A 14,778-nucleotide genomic window follows, 5' to 3' on the forward strand; every position below is an offset into this window, starting at 1 on the left:
TTTAAATTGTAAAGAATATTTTCACTGGATACAGATTTCTAGTTTAACAGGGTTATTCTTTCAATACTTTACAGATATCACCCTATTGTCTTCTGGTCTCTATTGTCTCTGTGAGAAATTAGTTGTCGTTCTTATCATTGGCCCTCTGTATGTAATGGTTCTCCCCCTTTTATGGCTTTTAGATTTTCTCTTTCTTTGATTTTCTAAATTTAGCTGATAATGTGGTTTTCTTTGTATTTGTCCTACTCACGTGTTGCTGAACTTCTTAGATCTATAAGTTGATATTTTCAATAATATTTGGAAATAATTTTGGTCCATATTTCTTTAAAGAACATTATTTCTGCTCAATTCTCTCTCTTGTCTCTTTCTGGGATTCCAGACTGTGTGTTAGACTTCTTACTATTTCACAAATCATTAAGGTTATTTTCATTTCTTTCAATGTTTTTTCTCTTTGTGATTCAGTTTGGGCAATTGTTATTGATCTCTTATTAGAGTCACCCATCTTTTCTTCTACACTGTCTAATCTACTCTTAATCTTATTCAATACATTTTTAAAAGATAACAAATATTAGCATTTTTAGTTTTATAATACCCACTTGATTATTTTTTAGGATTTTTATATCTCTCCAGAAACTTCCTACCCTTTCATCCATTGTATCCATCCAGAGATACTGTAACATATTTGTCATAATTATCCAAAAATCTTGTCTGCTAATTACAACGTACGGATTGCTAATATGACTGTTTCTAGTGACTGTTTTCTCATTTTCTCTTGATTATGGGCTATAATTTCCTGCTTTTTCATAAGTCTAATTTTTTTTATTGTATATTCAGTATTGTGGATGTTACATTGTGGAGACTCTGAGTTTAGTTATTTTACTCCAAAGAGGGTTGAATTTTGTTCTAGATGGCAGTTAAATTGCTGGTGGATGACTTTGTTCCTATGGAGACTTCATTCAGGCTCTCTTATAGCAAGGCTATTTTTCTCTTAATCCTAGGATTTAGCTCCTAGTCTTGGACAGAGGATGTAGTAGATATTAAGCTGATAAGAACAGATACTACATTTGATCTTAGCCAAAAGGCCGAGAAGCAGTAGCTCTTAGTCTCGGGATAGAATTCTTACTACTAAGATATGGCCCTTCTAGGGTTTCATTGGAAAAATAGCGTTCTCTAAATTGGTGGTATTAAACTTCAGACTCTGTCTCCTCAGTATCAGACAGCTGTTGAAATCTCTGCATGGGCTTTCAGCCTTTAAGTTGTTGCTTCCTGCTGGGTTTCTTGGATTCTTTCCCTGAACATGTCCAGCTCAGAGTCGTCCAAGTGTTTGAAGGGAATTTTTACACAGATTTTGGGATTCCTCCTCTGCGACTCCCTCCTTTCCAAGATTTCCCCCTTAAATGTCCAGCTGCTTTGATAGCCCCAAACTCTGACCTCTGACTTAGGTAAGTAGGACTGATGCTTTCTGTTTGAGCTCTATTTCCATTCACCACACCACACCATCCTTAAGGATAAGATTAGGTAAATACAAATCTAACCTACTGTGTTTTCCTTCTTTTAAAGCTCAAATCCCCTCCACTTTCTGCCTGTCCCAAACTGATCTCCAGTGCCTTCAAACAGCTGTTTTTTTAAAAAAAATTGTTGTTTTTTTGGTCTAGGATTTTTAATTATCAACAGGAGGATTAATCCAATATCTGAACATATCACTGGGATAGGGATTGTTGGAAGGTGAGTTCATTCTCTGCATCTGACTTATAAAGTTGTGAATCCAAAGAAGAAATGATAAGAATGACTCAAATGACTTATTTGGATCTAAGGGAAGTTTAAAAGCCAAATATGACCTTTTCATAGAGCCTCTAGTCAGCACTCAGAATTAAGCTGATGGAGACCAGTTAGGAGGCTGAGATTTTATGTAGATATGCACTGAAGATTCATTTTACAGGGGTGACAATGGAAACAAGAATAGAGTAGGAAGGTTTAGCTGGGCAAGTGGACAGACTTGGGGTCTGATTGAATAAGGAGGACAAAGGAGTGGGAAGAGGCAGAGACAACCCCTCAGTGTTGAACTTGGAAGATGAAATGGCCCTTTTCTTAAGAAAGGCAAAGAAATTGGTATGGGTTGTTACAGGTGGAGGTGAAGACAATACCTGTGAATAGTTCACCTGGAAGAGACATTGTTGGGGTTAATTAAGGTAGAGTGGTGGTTTCTTTCTTTCTTTCTCTTTCTTTCTTTCTTTCTTTCTTTCTTTCTTTCTTTCTTTCTTTCTTTCAGAGATTTTATTTATTTATTTGACAGAAAGAGAGACAGCCAGTGAGAGAGGGAACACAAGCAGGGGGAGTGGGAGAGGAAGAAGCAGGCTCCCAGTGGAGGAGCCTGATGCGGGGCTCGATTCCGGAACGCTAGGATCACACCCTGAGCCGCAGGCAGACGCTTAACGACTGTGCCACCCAGGCGCCCCAGAGTGGTGGTTTCTTTGAGGGAGAAGTTGTGGAGAGAGACAAATGGAGATCCAGGGACTGGTCTGTGGCAAACACTGGCATTTAGAGGATGGAAGTGAGAGTGGAATCTTCAACAGATCCAGAGGAGTGATGAGAGAAGTGGAAGGGGATCTCCATGAGAACCAGTTAAGAAGGGAAGTTTAGGGATGCATGGGTGGCTCAGTCAGTTAAGAATCTGCCTTCGGCTCAGGTCATGTTCCCAGGGTCCTGGGATCAAGCTCTGTGTCAGGCTCCCTGCTCAGTGGGGAGCCTGCTTCTCCCTTTCCTCCCTGCTCATGCTCTCTCTTGCTAACACTGTCGCTATCTTTGTCTCTCTTTCTCAAATAAATAAATAAAATCTTTAAAAAAAAAAAAGAAGGGAAGTTTAAGAATAAAGGAGCTTAGAAAGTGGTGAAAGCTCAGGAACCCAAATTGGAGGTGAGGCAAGGAAAGAGCATCATAAGCAAGCAGGTGGTCAGTGGTGACTTGACAAAGGATAGTTTCTGGAGAGTAATTAGAACAGAAGACATCACAGGAGGTTAAAGAGAAATAAACTTAATTACTTAACAATGAAAACATTTTCTGCCTTTATTACAATCTTATTCCTCATCCTCCACTCTTCCAATCCCAGGTCAGGCCCTTAGTTGCCTCTGGTCTTCCCAGACACTGGTGGTTGTAGCAGTTTCAGCCCTCTGGGAATTGACCATCCAGGAGAGGACTTGACTCTGAGGAGAGAAGGATGAACACACTAGTTGAGCAGCCTAGCTTTCTCCCGTTTGGAAGAGAAATGCATCCCAACCCAGAATTTTAATTTGGGCTTTCCAAACATTTAGCTAAGATGTTGGATAACACCGAATTGTACACCTGTCTTCCTCAAAGTGTTTGAACAAGTTTCTCCGAGGATCCAGATTGGATGGAGATAAGGCAGAAGGGAACATTTGTTCCTTAAGCACCATTTTCCCTTTTACAATCTTGGCCCCAGCTTTTGGACCTGGTCTCCAGTGGGGTTAGCCTAGAGCTGGATGTGGACACAGCAGGCTCAGGCACTGATTAGTGTACCCCTCTCAAATGGATAGGCTAAAACATGGATTAACTGTGGAGAGAAGAAGAGTAGACAAAGGTGAGGAGAAGGTGAGGATGCTCCCTGGGGTCTGCTTTGTTGAATGGAGTGTGCATTAAGCAAGATGGAGAATATAGGAGAAACAATGTGTTTGGGGAAGAAGATTTTGACCTCAGTTCTGAACTGTGTGTTCACAGAGTCCTGTGAGATATCAGGTGCTGTCCAATAGTCATTGAACTCTGTAAGTCTAGCATTCAGAAGAGAGTTCAAGGTGGGGGTAAAGAGTGAAGTGCAACTGGGGTATGGGCCTTTGGGCATGGCGCCACTGGATGCTTGGTGGATTTGCTCTAGTCTTTCCAAAGCTCTTCCCACGGATTAAGGAATGCTGCCCCAAAGAGACCTAAGTGAAGAACTACTGAGAGCAAAACTTACCAGCAGAGAATCAGGACACTTGGCTTCCAATTCCAGTTCCAATGTAACTCGCTGGGCGACCTGAGGCAAAGAGCTGCTTGTTTCTGGGACTCAGTTTTCTCGGTGTAAACTGAGGGGATTAGCTCTTGCTGTCTTCCTCCACTGGCACCTGCGTTTCCATAGCGATGTCTTACAGTGGTCCTCCAGATGAGGTAGAGTAGGAGGAATGCGGACACCTTGACAAGGTACAGTCAGGCCTCAGAGTTCTAGAAAGAAACTTGGACGGCCCCGTTGAGGGCCACGAAAGAGAATAATCATTTTTACCAATTCACCAGGCACAGAAGAAAGCACTCTGCTTCCCTCTGGTTGTTTGATCCTCACAGTGCTCCCACTCCCATTTTCAGATGAGACGCTGAAGCCTTAAGAGGTGAGACATTTCCCTGAGTTCTGATGGCTTTCAGAGTGAAGGAATCAGAAGTCAAATCCAGGGCTCCCTAATTCTGTACCAATGCCCACCAACAACAGGTGCGAGTGAGTGCAAGGCTAAGAGCGGTAGTGGGGCAAAGGGGGAATATGAGATAAAAACTTTTCTTTTACTCTGAGTTCTGTAAATGTGTTTTGATGTTGCGCAGGTAACTAGTGATAACAGAAACAAGATTTTTAAAAAGTCTCCTCAAAAATGTGCTCAGTAAATACTTAAAAATCCTTCTTTAAAAAATTCCAGTCTTTTTTCAGTTAAAGGAAAGGATCACTCGACTTAATGCCAGTGTAATGACAGCTTCCAAGTTCTAGGACCCATATGGGTCCTGCCCCAATCCCTCTTCTCCTTCCACGCCAAGCACAAGACAGCACAGAAATTAGGGTGGGTCTGAGCTGGTCCTGGGCTGGAAGGCGGTTAAATGCCCCAGTGGTGGACTGTGGAGGGCTGGCTGGAGCATGACAGGGTGGGGTAGTTGGTGTTACTGTGTGGGGAACTAGGCAGGTCCTTGCAGAAACAAATGCAAGATCTAGCATGTAGTATGTATGCACTTAATAAATGGTAGTTATTAATTTTATTTGCATATTATTATTTTTTGAAGCATTCTGCAACCTGAAAATCCCAGACAATGCAAATGCTAATGGATATGAGAATGCAAATTGGTCTAGGAGAGTAGGGACCACATCTATGGTGGCAGGGTGGGAGAGGGGAGGGGAGGGTACCTTCACGGCCCTATCCACAAGGCCTGGCAAACTACCTAGCATATAGTAAGTGCTCAATAAATATTTATTGACTAAATCAATGAATAAATAAAATCAAGCCAAATCCACTTCTCTCTGCAAAGATACAATACAACATGCTGGTTAAATATACAGACTTCAGAGCCAGACTGCTGGGGTTCTTGTCCTAGTCCTGACTGGCTGCGGGAGCTTGGGCAAGCTGCTTAACTACTCTGTGCCTCGGTTTCTTTATCTGAAAAAGAGGGGATGATTATAAAACTAACTCCTTCAGATAGTTGTGGTGAGGCTTAGGTGACTTAGTCTCTGGGATGTGTCTAGAACATTCTCTGGCACATAGGGAGAACTAGATGGTGGTTTGCTATTATCTCTTTGAGAAGCATTTGCAGTTTTTAGAAGATTTTATTTATTTTAGAGAGAGAGAGAGCAAGAGCGCACAAGCAGGGGGAGTAACAGAGGGAGAGGGAGGTACAGGCTCCCCACTGAGCAGGGAACCCCAAATGGAGCTTTATCGCAGGACCCTGAGATCATGACCTGAGCCAAAGGCAGATGCTTATCTGACTGAGCCACCCAGCCACTTGAAAAGCATTTGTATTTTTAAAAGACTCTAAAAGCAGATGTATTTATGATTGCCTATAGCCCCAAAGAATGAATCAATGACCGAATTCCAACATCTCTCAAAATACACAAGAAAGGCAATGTTATCCAAGACTCCATTCAGGTTATATTTTGCTGGGACTGAGAGGAGATTTAAGAATATTGCAACAGCAGGGTGGGTTTTGGTCTGAAGCAGCAATCTGAAATCACTAACTTCTGTCTCCTGAGAGGAGAACCATGAGGGCTGGCCACACCACCTCTCTGATAAAGGAAGAAGAAGTAGGTGGCTCAAAGTGTCGCAGAGCCCACCCACCTCTAACACAGCCTGCATTTTCCTGTTGGCCCAAAGCTTGAGAACTTTTCATGGCACCAGAAACTTGCATGATTAGAACTGCTTCTTCCATAGGTCGGAATCTAGAAACGAGGACAATTTCACTTAATGAGAATATCGCAGGCAGCCAATATCAGAAGTTAGGAGGCTGGGTCAAGAAATGTTCTTTACTGTTAATCCTACTTGCAGTGAAACGTGTTCCATCATTTGTACTGGTCTGAGCTCAATCAGGGAAGTTGAACCCGAGGACGATTGTGGAGCAAGGAGCTTGGAGGAAGTAGAGCGTTCACAATTGCGGGAGAGACTAGGAGAGCACAGGCCTGAAAAGGAGATTTGAAGGATCTCAGAACAGTCACTAACCAGCCCTAGTGCTGGTAGATGAGCTGAAACTTGCATGGAAATCTGGAGGCAGGGCACACCCTGCAGCTGGAGTTTCCCCACCGTGGGGGCTGGCGTCGAAGTTTGTGGAAGGTGGAGGGTTTGGCATGGTATTGCTGAGCCAGTTTGAAGCAAGGTGTCTGGTGGTGGGAGCTGGCATTGTTACTGGTTCATGAGGCTGGTGATAGGGACGGAGAGCTGGAAGAGAAGCTAGTCACAGAGTGGGAAGACTGCCTGTCCCTTTGTGTGCAACTCTCCCCTCTTCTAAGAGAGGAGGCAATGGCTTCTGCTTCTACCCCTGAGACCCATGACCAGATAGATAGTCAAGGGGATTTTGTGATACAGAGTTCCCAGCACAGCCAAGGCGATGACAGAACAGTTGAGTACATGCGTCACCAAATACTATTCTTTACAGTTCCTTTTTCTTTCAGTCATTCAAATGTATAAAAACTGTTCTTAGCTTGTGGGCTACAGCTATATGGAAACAGGCAGCAGGCTGGAATTGACCCACGTGCCATGGTTTGCTGACTTCTGCTTCAGATGATCCTTCATAAAGAGTAATTTTTATAACCGATTAAGAAAGTGGGAGGTGAAGTGTTTGAAGTTCGTCTGGAGACCACTGGCTATAACTGCTATATTACTACTACCATCACTGTAACAGACAAACCTTGAATTCTCACTGGCTTACCCTAAGTGTATTTCCGCTACTATGCAGTCCAAGCAGGTGTTCCCAATGAGTGGGTGGCTCTCCTCCAAAGGGTGACTCAGGCACCTGAGCCCTATCCACCTGGTGGCTCTACTCCCAGTCAGCAGATGGGGGAAGACGAGGCGGTGGTGTGCTTGCTTCTCAACCACAGGAGCCCAGAAGCAGCACACACAGCTGGACCACATTTAGACATCCAGGGGTGTGTGGGGAGCACTGATAGAGACAGTAGCTGCTAATGTCTGGTCATGGTGCTTGTTGTGGAAGAGAGTGCCAGTCTGCATTGGGTTCTCAACAGTCCCTGTCAAATAGATGTTCTTGGGCAAGAACTTGAATGTGGATAGGGATGCTGATTAAGGGTGACTCTGTGAACCAAGCTGAAGACAGAGAGGACATTCTTCTATGAAAGTTAAAGCTACTAATTAGGCCATATGCCCGGCACAGAGGGAGGGCCAAGATTTCCCTCCGAGAAGTACCCTGTGGATGCCAAATAGAAGCTCCGCATGTAGGTGGTGAAGGCCTCAGTGTTCTTCACACAAATGCATGACTGTAACATATTTTATCTGGAAAAGCTTCAAAGAATTTCGACCAATTGCCCGGCCAACATAGCTTTAAAAAACCATTAATGAAGAACTCAGGGAACTTATAATATTAAGTAATATAACCTCCTGTTGAACCTTCCAAAATATAATCATCTTAAAATGTATTTCCAGGTAAATCAAGGGTTTTCACCTTTGGTACTCTTTACATTTTGGGCCAGATAATTCTCTGCTGTGAGGGTGTCTTGGGCATTGTGAATGTTAGTAGCTTTCCTGGTCTCTACACAATGGATACCAGTAACATCCTCTGCCCCTCTCCCCAGCTGTGACAATGAAAAATGTCTCGGGACATTGCCAAGTGTCTCCTGGGGGCAAAACTGCCCTGGGATGAGAATCGCGGAGTAACTGAATGAAAGAACTTACTGAATACAATTATTAAAAATGAGCCAACTAATTGTTGTAGGAGCAAACATAAATGACAGTGTTGATCCTAGAAGGATCCGTCTTGGGTCATGCTTTCTGACAACAATTAGGAATTGGGCTGATCTGTTGAGACCTCTCGGTGAAAGATGAAACTCGATCAGCAGCATAGGCGAGAATAACTGCCTTCAATCTGTTCCCTTCAATTCCCAGTAGCAGGAGGGCATTCCGCTACACATTCCAAAATGGTTTCAGGTCAATAATTTAAAGTAAATAAAATATAGGGTATAGGATTGGAGCTAAAATATGCCAGAATTAACTTGCTTGAAACTATTTTCCAATCTGTCAATTTGTTCCTACCAACTTTGACCCTGGAGGTGGCTTTAAGTCACAGGTTCCAAATATACAAATAATACCCAGAGCCCTCAACATTTACTGTTTCCTGGCTGCAATCTCAAAGGCCAAGATATGATTAATAAAGGCTGAAAGCTGAACCCATTTCTAAGTGCATGCTCTACAGAAGGATGGAGAATCCACTTAGCCTCACAGCTGAAACAAACAAAAATGGTTGGTTATCTTTGTCTCATTATTACTGTCATTATTATGATAACAATGAGCAATTGCAGGGTGGCTTTGCCGAAAGCTATGCAAGCTGGACATGTAGAATATCTCCCTCATCTTGTCCAGCTCTTGCCCTGGCTCATAGAACTCCACCCCCTGGGCTTTTAAAAGTTCTCCCCGGGGCACCTGGGTGGCTCAGTCGTTAAGTGTCTGCCTTCGGCTCAAGGCGTGATCCCGGCATTCTGGGATCAAGCCCCACATCAGGCTTCTCCGCTAGGAGCCTGCTTCTTCCTCTCCCACTCCCCCTGCTTGTGTTCCCTCTCTCGCTGGCTGTCTCTGTCAAATAAATAAATAAAATCTTAAAAAAAAAAAAAGTTCTCCCATCTCTGTTGATTTGGCTTCAGGAGGTCTGAGGTGGGTCCAGAAACAGGTACTTTTTCAGGTCCCCCCCCATTGGTTCTGATGGGGCCAACAAATTTGCAGGTTGTTACCATGAGTTGTGCTTGGCTCACACCTCACCTGACTCCAAAGCCCGACAGTTGCCAAAAGAGGTAAAAAGCAGGTGCTCTTTGAAGCCAGGACTTCCTGTCCACAGATGGGGAGGCTGGCATTTAGTAGCAACGTGGGATAAGACTGGACTTGCTGAGTGAGGGGGCAGAGTGGACAAGCGCTGGAAAGGCAGAGCCTAGTGGGCAAAGTGAAAAACGCAGTTTCCGCTCAGGTCATTCGTCTCCTGACTGTGAGCTCAAGGCCCCCCTCAGAGCCAGACACTCCGCAGGAGGAGTGGAGTCTCATGGCGGGGAGTGGCGGTGTCAGCACTTGAGGTAGAACTTTTCTGTTGTCAAAACACCTTGATAGGGTTGTTGTAGGGATTAAAGAGAGAGTTAATAAATGCGAGGCTCTTAGAACTCTGCCTGACACATAGTCAGCTCTTCATGTGTGTTCTTTTGGATTAAAATCCTTTGCCCCCTTTGACCCCCCGTTTCTTCGGTAACCTCCTGGTGTAACTGGTCCCCATCACAAACTCTCCCCCAGTTCTATTTGTGGGTTGCTTCATCCATCCCCTGCTTCTCCCACCCCAGAACCTTCAGCCTTTGCCTGCACTGGGCACTGGGAAGGTGCTGTCCCATCAGCCTCCTGCCAGCCTCCCTCTGCTTCAGTGGAGCTGGGGTGGAACTCGCTGCTGCTCTGAGACCACTGAACCTTGCACTTGCTTCTGGGTTTGAGCTAGCCATGGACCTGGAGAGCCTGATGGGCAAACCCATGTTAGTGATGAAAGCAGGACTTGGGTAACTGAAATGTCATGGGGAGGGGACAGAAGGAAGGATAGCAGAAGGGAGGAAAGGATGAATTAGGAGGGTCGCTGAGGCTGTGGAAGAGGCTGGGGACAGTGGCAGAGGGTCTGAGAGCCAGCTCGGCCAGAGCTAAAGCAGGTCATTGCCACCCCATGGCCTCTGGGGCCTTCTTGGGGATGCCAAGGAAAGCTCAAGTGGGAATCTAAGGTGGGGTGGGGGAAGCCCGTGCTGCAGAGAGAATGAGGAAAGGTGCCATGAGCTGGAAATAGACCAAACACATAGTCACTGCTGCCCAGTGGGACTTGGTCCCGGCTTGCTCCTGATCTGGTGTGGTCTTGGGATTGGCACCTGGGAGGCTGTCAGCAGTGCTGAAGCTCAGGCCCTGCTCAAACCTGTGGGATCAGAAACTCTGGGGTGGAGCTCGGGAACCTGTTCTAACACACCCCGCAGTGATTCTGATGGGGCCATGTCTGAGTGCTTCTTAAACAGCAAGGGAGGTGTAGAGGGATGTGGAGCCATTCCTCGACCTCCTGATTCTTAACTGATGCTTGCTGATAGCAAAATACAGAAAGACCAGTCGGGGAATGAATGAGCAGCTGAACAAAAATTGCTGTATTATTTATTCCTTGATTTAACAGATGGTTATTGGGTCGGGCGTTCTTTGAGCACCGTGGAAGTAACTGTGAACAAAAGAGACAAGAATTCTTGCCCTGATAGAGCTTCCATTCTTGGAGGGGAACTTAGTAATGAAGAAGAGCTATAAATTATGTAGTATATAAAAGGTGAACCGTGCTAAGGAGAAATAAAGATCAGGGGAGGGGGCAGTGGATGGTGGCGGGGGGCAGCGAGAGCATTTGCCGTTTTAGACAAAGTGGCCAGAGAAGGCCGAAGCACAAGGGAGCAGTGGAATCAAGTCCTGCAGGAAGTGAGCGAGGAGCCCGGTGCATGCCTGGAGAAAGATCATTTCAGGCAGCAAGGACTCAGTAGGTACTGTGTGTGTGCAAGAGGTGCTAGCTGGGTGTCTGTCTGCGGGGAGGAGGCTGCGGGAAGGGGGCAGGGACATCTTATAAGTAGAATAGGGAGAAGAACCTATGAGATTGTGACACCCTCAGAACACCTGGGCCCAAATGGCCTGGGGAGTGCTCAGGGTTTGCTGATAATCAGATATCTTTGGCTCTGACTACCTTCACCGTCATTTTCCCCCTGTGACTCCAAAGGCTCTTCCCCATCACAAGCTCATACCTTCTCCTTGGGCTGTTAAAATATTAATGAGAGTTGCTTAAATCGATTGCACACTTCCTCAATGCCACACCCTTATTATCATCCACATTTTACAGATAAAGAAACAGGTTTCTTGTCCCAGATCACCCACTGAGTGGGAGGACAACTTCTGGGCCTCCAGCGCCAGGGTCCCCCGGGGCCTGATGGTCCCTATACTTCCCTACTACCCCTTGCCATCTGGTAGTCTAGTTGTGACCACCTATCAGGGTGCGGAGGAAAATGGTGGGAAGGAGATGGGGACTGGCAACAGGGCACAGAGGTGACAAGGAGGGAATGTCTTGAAGGTGAGGATTTTGAGCTCCCTGCAGTTTCTGTCCCAGAGTATTTGGCAGGGGACAGTGGGGACAGAGTGAGGCAGAAGTGCACTTCTACTAGAGAAAAAGCTGCTAGAAATGGCAGACAGAAATGGCAGACAGGGTGCACTTCTACTAGAGAAAAAGCTGCTAGAAATGGCAGACAGTGTGACTGTTATTGTCAAGTGACCACCTCAGGAAATGGCCAACCATGCTTTGGTCACAACTGTGAGGCCATGTCACCATGTGGGAAAAGTAGATTCCAGAGCCAAAAGATCAGAATTTCAGTCTTAACTGTTTACAAAATCTTGAGCACAGGGGGCCTGAGTGGCTCAGTCGGTTAAGTGTCTGTTTGGCTCAGGGCATGGTCCCAGGGTCCTGGGATGGAGCCCCATATTGGGCTCCTTGCTTAGTGGGGAAACTGATTCTCCCTCTGCCTGCTTCTCCCTCTCCCCCTGCTTGTGCTCTCTCTCTGACCAAATAAATAAATAAATAAATAAATAAATAAATAAATAATAAAATAAAATGCCACACAAGAACAAGATATTACTGCAGACATTGGCAAACCTTCATTAGAAGGTCAAACCTGACATGAGAACGTCTGTGCCGCTTTTCCTGAGACAATGGTGCTGCTGCTTTATCCTTGAGTGCTTACAAGCAGGCACTTGAGAGATTTATTTGCGAAGTTTGCTCCAAAGTAACTTGATGTCAACTCAATTTTTTCTTACCAGGAATACCCAAACATCCTTGGCAGTTATCTCTGGATAACAGAATTAGAGTTGATTCTTACTTTATTTTTATATGGTTCTGCATTAAAAAAAAAAAGCAAAGGCATGGACATTTGAAAGAGTGAGGAGAGGTTGGGTAACCACAAGAGGCCAGTTGTGGCTGGAAGGTGGGGTGTGTGGGGAGGTCGCAGATGGGACAGGAGAGATTGTGTCTGTGGAGTCTTTTGTTCAATGGCCCTATACTGCTCTGCTCCCAGCTTAAAGCTGTCAGTCTCAACGTGTGCTCCCAGACCAGTAGCACTGGCCTCACTTGGGAACTTACTAGAAATGTAAATTCTCAGGCCCCATCCCAGACATGTTGCATCAAACTCTGGGGATAGAGCCCAACTCTGTTTTAATAAGGCACCAGGTGATTTTGGCACATGTTGAAGCCTGAAAACCACTGGTGTAAAGTATGCCCAAGTTGGGACAAGGCTCTCGGCCCCCAGTGAGCTAACAAAAAAGAACCAGTTGCCTCAGTTATCTATTAGCCTCTTGGCGCAGGTCCTTTGGGTTGGTTCTCCAAGCTGTAGAGAAGTCCTTTTCCTTGCTGTACAGCAGTGAGATGAGGACTTGCCTCTGAATGATTAGTTGGCATTTTATTTACTGGCAGAGAAGCATCTGGGAGGGACAGACTTCACAGTGCTTTCTCAAATGAGTTGCTTCTTTCTTTGAGGTAATAAGATCTAGATGTAACCCGAAAGAGGTCCTCAGAAGGCACTGGGTCATCTAGTTCTGAGGTGTTACAATGTGTTCCCTGATGGTTCTCTAGACCTTGTGGCTATTCCCTGCTTGTTCCCATTATCCAAGGACAGAGCCTCCACCTGGCCTCCCACAGAACGAGTTGGTCAGGGGTGCACTGAATTGCTGTGAATCCCTCAGAGACAGCCCCAGACTTCAGACTCTCTGATGCCTCACCTGGAAGCCATCTCTGCTTCATTTCTACCTACTCTACTCCCAAACGACCTGGTATTACAACCATCTCTGTATGTCTTGTCTTCCTTGTAGTCTAACGTGCTTAGCAAATAGTGAAGAATTCAGTAAATAATAGTTACTATTATTATTGTTGTTGTTATTGTGTATTAAACAAGTGGAGAAGAGGGGAAGGGCACTCCAGGTAGAGACAACGGTGGGGTCACCTGCAAAATTTTCAGGTCCTGGAGCAAAGTGAGAATGTGAAGTCTGACTAGGGAGCTGGGAAATCAGTCTCCCCTTCCCATCAGCCCACTGTCCCAACCCATGTGTGATGGTGACCCCCAAGAGATTGCAATCTCTACACAGAGACGTGTTCGGATTCTGGATCAAGGGTGGGGGAGAGGTCCCCACTGAGTTACCTGACAAAACCCAACACCAGGGCACTGCCATCCCAGGGCAGGGATGGCTATGACCATGTCCTGCAGGGATTATGCCCAAACCTGACCCTCTCTACTCACGCACCTGGGCCCTGGCTGAGGCTGGAGGGCAGTGGAGGAAAGACTCCGTTGTCACCCAGGCAGAGGGCGGAAGCTGTCATGGAATGGGAGGGGGATATTGGACTCCAGGGGCAGGGAGCAGGTGGCCAAGAGGTGGGACCACATATGAGCAGAGGCTCTAAGTGCCTGGCATACCTTTAATTGCCCCATTGGACTTCACTTAGAAGTTCAAAGAGACAATTAGAATTTCAAGACAGCCATTACAGAGCAGTATACTCCAAGCACAGGGCCCTCTGAGTGTGGAGACCTGTGTGACTGCCCTGGCCGTGTGCTCGTGAAGACAGTCCTGTGGGCTAGAATATGTAAAGATATGGCATGTTAGGGGAACTGCAAAGTGACACATTGTAAGAAAAAAGTTTTTGTTTTTGCTTTTTTCAAAATTTCATTTAAATTCTAGTTAGTTAGCATATAGTGTAATATTGGTTTCAGGAGTAGAATTTAGTGATTCATCACTTACATACAACACCCAGTGTTCATCACAACAAGTGTCCTTAAGGCCCATCACCCATTTAGCCCACCCCCCCACCTCCTTCCATCAACCCTCAGTTTGTTCTCCATCATTAAGGGTCTCTTCCGGTTTGCTTCCCTCTCTCTAAGAAAAGAGTAAGAGTTAATTCTGAGGTGAGGAGGGGTAGGAGGTGAGGCTACAGAGGCAGATAACATAATATTTAATAGGTAGGCAAAAGGAGAGCCATCAAATTTTTATTTTCAAGTTAAAAGATATATAGAATTGATACAGAAAAATTGGAAACATAGGACTTTGTTAGTTTCCTAGGGCTGCTGTTACAAATGACCATAAACTGGGTAGCCTAAAGCAATAGAAATTTATTCTCATAGTTCAGGAAGCCGGAAATCCAAAATCAAGGTGTTGGCAGGTTTGGCTTTTCCTGGAGTCTCTGAGGAAGGAATTGACTGATGTCCCTCCCCTAGCTTCTCCCAACCCCCCAGCTGCCTGCAAGCTGTGGCATGTGTTCCCTGGC

General features: G+C 45.5%; 1 pseudogene; it reads right to left on the bottom strand.

Annotated features, from left to right (window-relative positions):
- Positions 1-972: 972 nt before the first annotated feature.
- Positions 973-1,094, bottom strand: LOC113247582 (U2 spliceosomal RNA; annotated as a pseudogene).
- Between the last annotated feature and the right edge of the window lie 13,684 nt (positions 1,095-14,778).

This window comes from Ursus arctos, unplaced genomic scaffold, assembly GCF_023065955.2.
Source record: "Ursus arctos isolate Adak ecotype North America unplaced genomic scaffold, UrsArc2.0 scaffold_8, whole genome shotgun sequence".
Lineage (NCBI taxonomy): Eukaryota > Metazoa > Chordata > Mammalia > Carnivora > Ursidae > Ursus > Ursus arctos.